The sequence below is a fragment of the Triticum dicoccoides genome, chromosome 7B (assembly GCF_002162155.2).
Source record: "Triticum dicoccoides isolate Atlit2015 ecotype Zavitan chromosome 7B, WEW_v2.0, whole genome shotgun sequence".
NCBI classification, from domain to species: domain Eukaryota; kingdom Viridiplantae; phylum Streptophyta; class Magnoliopsida; order Poales; family Poaceae; genus Triticum; species Triticum dicoccoides.
This window is the reverse complement of record NC_041393.1, coordinates 596,417,723-596,427,580: the sequence shown is the minus strand read 5'-3', so window position 1 is coordinate 596,427,580 and position 9,858 is coordinate 596,417,723.

Here is a 9,858-nt window from a genome sequence, read left to right as displayed (position 1 = left end):
CCTCAGACCTGTAATTATCCGGCATGCCGAACACCACATCCAGTATGATTTTTCCTGTACAGCATGCTTCCCGACTGGGGATTATTCCTCTAAAGGTTATGCTGCTTCGCTCAATGCGGCTCCAGTCTATTTCCATTTTTCGAAGTGTTTCCTCGTAAATGAGGTTTAGTCCGCTCCTGCCATCCATGAGTACCTTGGTAAGGCGAAAGCCGTCCACTATTGGACTGAGGACCAATCCGGCTTGTGCTCGGGCTGTTTGGAATTTAGGTTTGTCACTGGCGTTAAAGGTAATAGTCGTGTCACTCCATGGATTTATTGTTGCTACCTGGTGGACTTCGGCAAGGCTGTGAAGTGTTCGTTTCTGCATATTATTTGATGCGAAAGTTTCGAAGACTGTTAATACCGTACTGGTATTGCTGGGCTGGTGCTCTGGAGCTAGAAGCTCTTCGCCACTTTTGGCCACCTGCCGTAGTATCCAACATGCTCTAAGGCTATGAGTTGGAGTGGCACCCTCTGTACTATGAATTTTGCAGGGTCCATTGAGCCATCCCTCCAGTACGGTTCCATGCCCTTTAGAGGGTTTTTGCTTTTTGGTATTTAACCCAGGTGCCTGGTAATGATGCACCCTTTTACTTTGGACTAGGGTTGTGTTCAAGGCCGGATTATCCCAAAATTTGATTTCGGTTTTCCAGGCGCTCTCCATCGCACAGTACTTTCATACTATGGACGCCAAGTCAGCAAAGCGTGTAATTTCACGATGACTTACGGCGTTGGGGATTCCTTCGTCCGTGCAATTAATGCAGAAAAATGAAATTGCGTCCTCTTCACGACAGTCCTTTATCCTGTTCATGACCAGGAGGAATCTGGCCCAGTAATGATGTACTATTTCAGCGGGCTCTTGCCGGATTTGGGATAGATCGCTTATGTTTGGGTGGGCGGGTGGAGTTAAATTCCGAACTCCGTCCGATCTAAGACTTAGGGGCCAAGAAGTTTCCGAACTTGGAAGCTTGGGTTCTTGGACATTGTCCGATGACTCTAGCCCGCTGCCTGACTTTAAGTTCAGGGCTTGAGTGGTGTTCTCCCCTCCGCGGGAATCCGGCATGGAGGGGTCACGAATCCGGACATAGCTAGTCCTTAGGATAGAAGAAGGGTCGCCATATTGTTCCTCTACCACAGCAACGTGGTGGGTAGCCTGGGGAGAGTTAATCTCTCTCAGATCGGTTTTAGGCCCAATCTGGTCGTAGTCTGTAGCGACTCCCAGGGCGGCGATGTGATCCAAGAGCTCTTTTAAGGAAGAGAGCTCCATCGGATCTAACTGCTCGGCGAGTTCTGAGTTGACATGAAGATTGCTTTTGATGACCCAAGAAGTCATCGTCGGCGTGGCGGCTGAACAGGCGGTCATAAGAAAACCGCCTAGCCGGAGAGTTTGGACGATGGCCAAAGCTCCTTTAGCAACGGTGCCGTCTTTAAAGACGGGACGAGGCATCCTTCCTGATGGCAACAGCACAGAGGAACTCTCAATGAAAGCACCAATGTCGGTGTCAAAATCGACGGATCTCGGGTAGGGGGTCCCGAACTGTGCGTCTAGGCGGATGGTAACAGGAGACAAGGGACACGATGTTTTTACCCAGGTTCGGGCCCTCTCGATGGAGGTAAAACCCTACTCCTGCTTGATTAATATTGATGATATGGGTAGTACAAGAGTAGATCTACCACGAGATCAAAGAGGCTAAACCCTAGAAGCTAGCCTATGGTATGATTGTTGTTCGTCCTACGGACTAAAACCCTCCGGTTTATATAGACATCGAAGAGGGTTAGGGTTACACAGAGTCGGTTACAATGGTAGGAGATCTACATATCCGTATCGCCAAGCTTGCCTTCCACACCAAGGAAAGTCCCATCCGGACATGGGACGAAGTCTTCAATCTTGTATCTTCATAGTCCAGGAGTCCGGACAACGATGATAGTTCGGCTATCCGGACACCCCCTAATCCGGGACTCCCTCAGTCGTCGCACAACCCGGCACAGTGGCCAACAAGTCACCTCTTCCGGTTTACCGGATACACCAACCCGGAAGTGTCGTTCAGAGGTTTCTTGTTCTCCTGAAAATTTTTATCCTTTGAAGGGTTGCTTCCGATGCCCACTTAATCCGTATGATCCAAATTACCAGGTGTCTTCCAATTCTTCATCTGGCGGTTCATCAACCACTCAAATGCCTCCCCTTAGGACCGTCCCCGGGTAAGTATGATGGTTTTAATTTTGTCTTCTTGCACCGGTTTACCAACAGACCTTTTGTTTTGACATTACAGTGCCAAAGCCCGTCTGAGCAAGAAAGCAAGAACCAATATCCCTACTGAAGAAGTTGAACCGGACAGAACTTCAGAAGGGGCTAATAGGTGCTGACATCGCTATTTATGATCCTGCCCCACAGGGTCAAAATACTGATGCTCATCCGCCAGAGGTTAACCCGGCTAGTCCTCGTGCTGATCCTCCAAGCCCGACCAGGAATGAAGACCTGCCAAGCCCGGCTAGAAATACTATCCCTCCGTCAAGCCCAGCTAGAGATACTGTTAATCCGACAAGCCCAGCCGGGGATACTGTCAACCCAACAAATCCATCAAAGGGTGACGATGATGATGTTGTTATCACTGGTACGGGTCACACTAGTCCTGGTAACCCGGTTGTCCTGTCAAAACATACTGCCAAGGAGGAATTTGCTGCTATGGGCAAGGGGAAAGGAAAGACTATTTATCCAACTTCATTAACCTTAGCACCGAGGAGCTTCATTCCGGATTTTTAAACCTCCTATACACTAGCCGGGATTTTGAGGCCGGTTTGGTGAATTTGATGAAGGAACGTTATGAGGTAATCTTCAAAAAAAATTTGAAATTTGCTTTGTTCTGTATATCTCTTCCATTGTAGCCCCCAAGGGCCGGTTTATCTCTTGAAGATAAACCGGGACTTTGAGATAAAGAACACTTCAACTGAGTGGCCCCCAAGGACTGCTTTGTCTCTTGAAGACAAACCGGGACTGTTTGTCCTTATTAATTGCCTTCACTTTGAACTAATCAATTGTGCATTAGCCCCCAAGTGCCAAGCTTAATACCTGGATTGAGCCTTGGGACTTTAAAATACTTATTTAAAGAAGCAATCCACATTAACCCCCAAGTGCCAAGTGTATAACTTTTTATGTGCTTGGGACTTTAACAGCTTTAGCATCTGATTTTTGCAGACCGATAGAAATATCAAAGAATCTCAAGTCGCCGATCTTCAAGAAAACATCAAGTCCCAGCAAGAAGAGACCTCTAAAGCCAAAGAGGAGCTAAAGGGTGCTTTGACAACCATGGAGCAATTCAAAGATGGCTTCAAAAATGAACGCACCAACTGGGAAACTGAGAAGGCTGCTTTGTTGAAGCGGGATGAAGATGCCGAAGCAGCTCTTAAACCGGTGGCGAAAGAGCTGACAGGGCTGAAACATCAAGTGGATGCCATGACTTCTGCAATTTTTGGTAAGTACTTTGTCATAGCCTATTCGGAAATATCTTGAAATCTGCCGGTTTAACATTAAATTCTTAAACTGTTGCAGGTAATCGTATTGCTCATCTCGGCGCAGATATGCGGATGAAGTTGAAGGCAGCATAAACATTGATTGAGCAACTATATACTGGTGCACAACGAGTCATCTGCGCAGCTTCGTACAACAAACCGGCACCAACTTTGATCAAGGATACTTTGGCTAAGCTATCAATGACTCCGGCTCAAATAAAAGAGTTGAAGCGGTCTGCTGCCAGGGCTGGTGCATTTTTAGCACTGACTCGTGCCAAATCATGGATAGCTGACTTGGATCCAGTTAATATTGCCAAGGGCTATCTGGATGAACAGGAAGACGGATCAGCATTTGATAATGAAGCCCTCAAAGCCCTGACCAAGGAGTTGCGTCCAGTAGCAAGTCAATTGGCTGAAGAGGTGAACTTGACGTCTCATCGGTCGTTCTATGATGCCAACAACCATCGAGTTGACACTGTTGTGACAGAAGTGCTGAATCTTATTCCGCCCATTCGTAAGCACACTTATGCCCCTGACGTTGAACCGTGAATATCGTAAATGAAGAGGCCATCTTTCAAGCGCTAACCCGGATTGACTGGACCACCATTGACTTCCAGCCACTGGGTGGGGAGGGGGAGGTTGAACTGGCGCCTGAGGATCCATCAACTTCACGTCATCCTGGCAATGAGTCTTAATCCGTCAATCGGGTTATTTTCACAGACTTTGTTCTGTGTAAGAACAATCATTATTTTGGGCCTCAAAGCGCCTTGTAATAGGCTAGCTAAAATACTTTGATCGACTGCCATTGTGCATTGAGATATGACTTGGTTTGATCCGCCATGATAATTGTAGTGTTGGCTGATATATCTTTATAACATTATGCTATCCTTATATCTGCATAACAAAAAATCTGTCCGGGCGGTTTACCGCCGGACGGGTCATAACACCCAAAAGAAAACCTGGTAGATCACCAAGCTTTATATAACAAATAGATCATACCTGTGATATAGGCTTGTTGGTGTACCAACTTGACTATAGTAAGGGTGAAAACCAAATACTTTGAGCATTTGATAGTCCTCACCATGCCGTGCTGGTGTATAATAAGTCATACCGGGTTATGATGAACACCAGATGAGCATACTGGCGACCTGTAGTCAAAACCAGACCGGGTTATGAAACACCGGTTTAAGAATGAAGACGGTCTGACAACTTGTAGTTGAGAGCCAAGCCGGGTTAACAAACACCGGGTTATTATGATGACTTAAAAGCCACACCGGGTCAATGGACATCGGTTCAAGATAAATTCATCAAAGGGTGAAAACTTGGCAAAAGGCAAACAAAAAAACATGCAGTCGAGGCTTTTCAAGGGCTGCCAGGCCCAAATTCGAGGCTTTTCATGGCTCCTAGGTGAAAGTGCAACTATCCCTAGGTGGTTTTGGTAATTCATAACAACATATAGCTCATTGAGCTAATGCTATTCCAAGACTATTATTTCAGGAAAGCTCAATGAATGGCATGTCATGCATGATGAAAGTGGATCCCTCAAAATACTAAGGACAAAGGATTGGCTCAAGCTCAAAAGCTCAAGACTCTTCATTTTATATTTTAGTGATCCAAGATCACATTGAGTCTATAGGAAAAGCAAATACTATCAAGGAGGGATGAGGTGTTGCTTAATGAGCCTCTTGCTTCATGTGCTTAGTGATGTGCTCCAAAACCCTCAGCTACTTTCCCACATCCACAAATGACCTAAACCCAAAGCCAAAATCGGTCACACCTATTCTTCCTATCCGGCGCCACCGATTTCAAAAGTCATAGCCACTGCCACAAACCCTAGGCAAATCGGTCCTACCGATAGGGATCTTGGTCTCACCGAGATGGGATTGTTATCTCTCTGTTTCTCTTTGTAATGATTCGGTCAAACCGAAGTGAGCGATCGGTCCCACCGAGATTGCAATGTAAACTCTCTGTTTCCCTTTTGTAACATTTCGGTCTCACCGAAAAGAGCAAATCGGTCCCACCAAGTTTACCTGACCAACTCTCTGGAAAGCTTATTACCAAAATCGGTCTCACCGAGTTTGTGTAATCGGTCTTACCGAGATTACGTTATGCCCTAACCCTAACCGAATCGGTCTCACCGACTTGCATGTCAGTCCCACCGAAAATCACTAACGGTCACTAGGTTTACTAAATCGGTCCGACCGAGTCTGTTGAATCGGTCCCACCGAGTTTGGTAAATTGTGTGTAACGGTTAGATTTTATGTGGAGGCTATATATACCCCTCCACCTCCTCTTCATTCGTTGAGAGAGCCATCAGACTAAACCTACACTTCCAACTTACCATTTCTGAGAGAGAACCACCTACTCATGTGTTGAGGCCAAGATCTTCCATTCCTACCATATGAATCTTGATCTCTAGCCTTCCCCAAGTTGCTTTCCACTCAAATCCTCTTACCACCAGATCCAAATCGTATGAGAGAGAGTTGAGTGTTGGGGAGACTATCATTTGAAGCACAAGAGCAGGGAGTTCATCATCAACGCACCATTTGTTACTTCTTGGAGAGTGGTGTCTCCTAGATTGGCTAGGTGTCACTTGGGAGCCTCCGACAAGATTGTGGAGTTGAACCAAGGAGTTTGTAAGGGCAAGGAGATCGCCTACTTCATGAAGATCTACCGCTAGTGAGGCAAGTCCTTCGTGGGCGATGGCCATGGTGGGATAGACAAGGTTGCTTCTTGGTGGACCCTTCGTGGGTGGAGCCCTCTGTGGACTCGCACAACCGTTACCCTTCGTGGGTTGAAGTCTCCATCAACGTGGATGTACGATAGCACCACCTATCAGAACCACGCCAAAAACATCCGTGTCTCCAATTGAATTTGAATCCTCCAAACCCTTCCCTTTACTTTCTTGCAAGTTGCATGCTTTAATTTCCGCTGCCCATATACTCTTTGCATGCTTGCTTGATTTGTGTGATGATTGCTTGACTTGTCCTAAGATAGCTAAAATCTGCCAAACTCTAAAATTGGGAAAAGGTTAAGTTTTTAATTGGTCAAGTAGTCTAATCACCCCCCCTCTAGACATACTTCAAGGTCCTACAAGTGGTATCAGTGCTTTGGTCTCCATTTTCTTTGATTTCCATAGCTTTGGTGGTCATAGCCTTGGTTTCACAACCTAGGAGAGTATGGCGTCTAGCGAGGGAAATTATCACCGTAGAGGTCCTTACTTTGATGGTACTAACTTTGCTAGTTGGAAGCATAACATGAAAATGCATAGACATAACCCCGCCGTTTGGGAAATTATTTGTATTGGCTTGCAAGGTGAATTCTTTGATGGGAGAGAGCCGAACCGTGAAGCTAATGCGGAAGAATTGAAGATGCTGCAATACAATGCTTAAGCTTGTGATATCATCTTCAACGGATTGTGCCCCGAAGAATTCAAGAATGCAAAGGAAATTTGGGATACTTTGATTGATATGCATGAAGGTACCGAATCCGTCAAGGAATCCAAGTTGGATGTGCTCCAAAGTCATCTTGACAAGTTCAAAATGAAGGATGGTGAAGGTGTCGCTGAAATGTACTCTAGGCTTGCTCTTATTACAAATTAGATTGCCGGCTTAGGCAGTGAAGAGATGACCGACAGATTCATCATAAAAAAGATCCTAAGAGCATTGGATGGAAAGTATGATACCGTGTGCACATTGATCCAAACGATGCCAAACTGCAAAGATCTCAAGCCAACGGAAGTCATTGGAAGAATTGTTGCTCATGAGATGTCACTCAAGGATAAGGAGGAACTTCACAACAAGTCAAGTGGTGCTTACAAAGCCTCAAGTGAAGCCCCCACATCATCAGGTGAGAAACAAACCTTCAATGAAGAATTGAGCTTAATGGTGAAGAACTTCAAGAGTAGAAGCAAAGAAAGAAGCTCCAAGACAAGGTCTTACCATGACAAAAGATCTTCTAGTCGAGAGAGCAATTGCTACAATTGTGGGAGACCTGGACACTATTCCAATGATTGTACGACACCCTACAAAAGAAGAGAAGATTCTCCAAGAAGAAGAAGCAAAAGAGAAGAATCACCACCAAGAGAGAGGAGGAGTAGAAATGATCATTATGAACAAAGACCTCACGGAGAAGCAAGGATTCGAAAAGGAAGGACAAGTCATCAAGGAGCTACACAAAACGAAGACATCAAGCTCATGTTGGTGAATGGGTATCCGGCTCCGACTCCGACAATCACTCCGAGAGAAGCTATCACTCCGACTCCGAATATACTCAAGATGAAGGTGTTGCCGGTCTAGCACTTGTGTCAACCAACTCCTACGACATATTTGATTCACCAAATGAAGGAATTGGAAGATGCTTCATGGCCAAAGGGCCAAAGGTAACACATACTGAGTATGTTGATTTCAATAGTGATGAAGATGACTTGCTTCTGGATGATGATCTACTTGTTGACAACTCTAGTGATGAATACTATGATGAAACGTCAATTAATCATGACAATGATAAGGAGGAGATTGAGCTTCTAACTAAAGAACTAAACACTCTTAAGTTGTCTCATGATACTATCTTCGAAGATCATCGAGAACTTTTAAGGGCTCATGAGAAGTTACGCTTTGAAAAGCTCAATCTTGACCAAGAGCATGAGTTCTTAAAAGCAATCAATGATGATCTCTGTAAGAAAAGTTCTTCTTACATTGCCAAGCGTTTACTCTTATCTACTTACATGCCTCAAGTCAAGTCTAGTAACAAGTACAAGAAAGATACTTCCTCTAGTAGTAACAATAACAATGTCAATATTGTTGCTTCTAGTAGTTCTCTTGATTCCACTAATGATACTCTTAGCCAAGTTACACTTGAGCAAGAAAATAGCTTATTGAAGGGAATTATAGAGAAAGGTGTTTACAAAAGCCTTGCCGGGAGTAAGCAATTCGAGGAAATTGTACGCAAGCAAGGAAGACACCGGAAGAATCAAGGTTCAATGCCAATGGAGTTGAGTGGGAAGAAGATCAATACCCCAAGACGAAGTTTGTTCCTCAAAAAGAGAAGTATGATCCTACTTCCTTCATGGGAACACAAGCACAAGATGATCTTCCACCACAAGATCACAAGAACAAAGGCAAGGACAAGCTTCAAGAAGAGATTGATGCATTTGAAGAAGCACCTAAGGCCTCGTTCAAGTGGGTTCCCAAGACTACGTCAAGTTCTACTTCATCAAGTACAACTACAACTCCAAGGATTCCCATCAAGATGATGTGGATCCCGAAGAAGAAGAACTAGAGAGTTCTTGAGGGTGACTCCGCCAACATTCTTCACTCATATCATTATGGCAAGGACAAGTGCAATCAACTTCCGCATCTTGCACTAGTTCAAGGAGTCACAAACCCTCATGTTGGTAAGGCAAGGGACAAGGTAACCTAATGATTTCATGGACATCATCTTGTGTGTGCATCACTCTATGTCTATGGATATTCTTGTTTGTTCCTTGTGGGACTAACCCATGTAGGTAAGTTGAAAGTGCAACTCACTCCAACGGATTGCTCCAAATGATCTACATCAACATTGAGCATCCACATCTTCAACGCCTACATGAAGTCATCATCGACAAAACCCAAGGTTAGTTCATCCCTCTAAGGGGGGATCTCACATCTAGGGGGAGCTTAACTCTAAGAATTGAGTCAAAGCAACTCTAATGGTGTGAACACATCAATGCCTTATGTAAAAGTGGTAACCCCACTTGAGCTTAAACGATGAGTATGACCTATGATCAAATGTTCTCATTTGACTCCTAAGTCAATATACTCATATATAGATGACCTAGTCATCGCCAATTGTTTGATAGATGCTAGAATTGGTTGTGCATGTTTTGCCACATATTTCATTTGCCATCTTATTGTGTGAGCATGTTGGTGTATATTTTACTCATTCAAGGACATCCACACTTGTTGTTTTGATTGATTTGCCTCCTTTTCTTTTTGCCAAGTGCATGGACAAGAATTCCTAATAACCTTCTCTAGCTATCTATGCTTTTCTCGTCTCAAACTCTATTCATGCTACATCACAAAATTTGATCAAGTCAGATTCGAACCACTATGTGTGAGGAGCACTCGGAGTCCCCGATTCGTCATAGACTTAAAGTTCCAAAACTTCTTTGTGATTCTCGGTCTGACCGATTCCTCCATTTCGGTCCTACCAAGATCATTAAGTCGATCTGAGTTTTTGATCTAGGTGCAACCGATTTGAACTTTTCGGTCACACCGAGTTGCTGTAACTGTACACAGTTATGCATCTCGGTGCCACCGACTTGTTCCA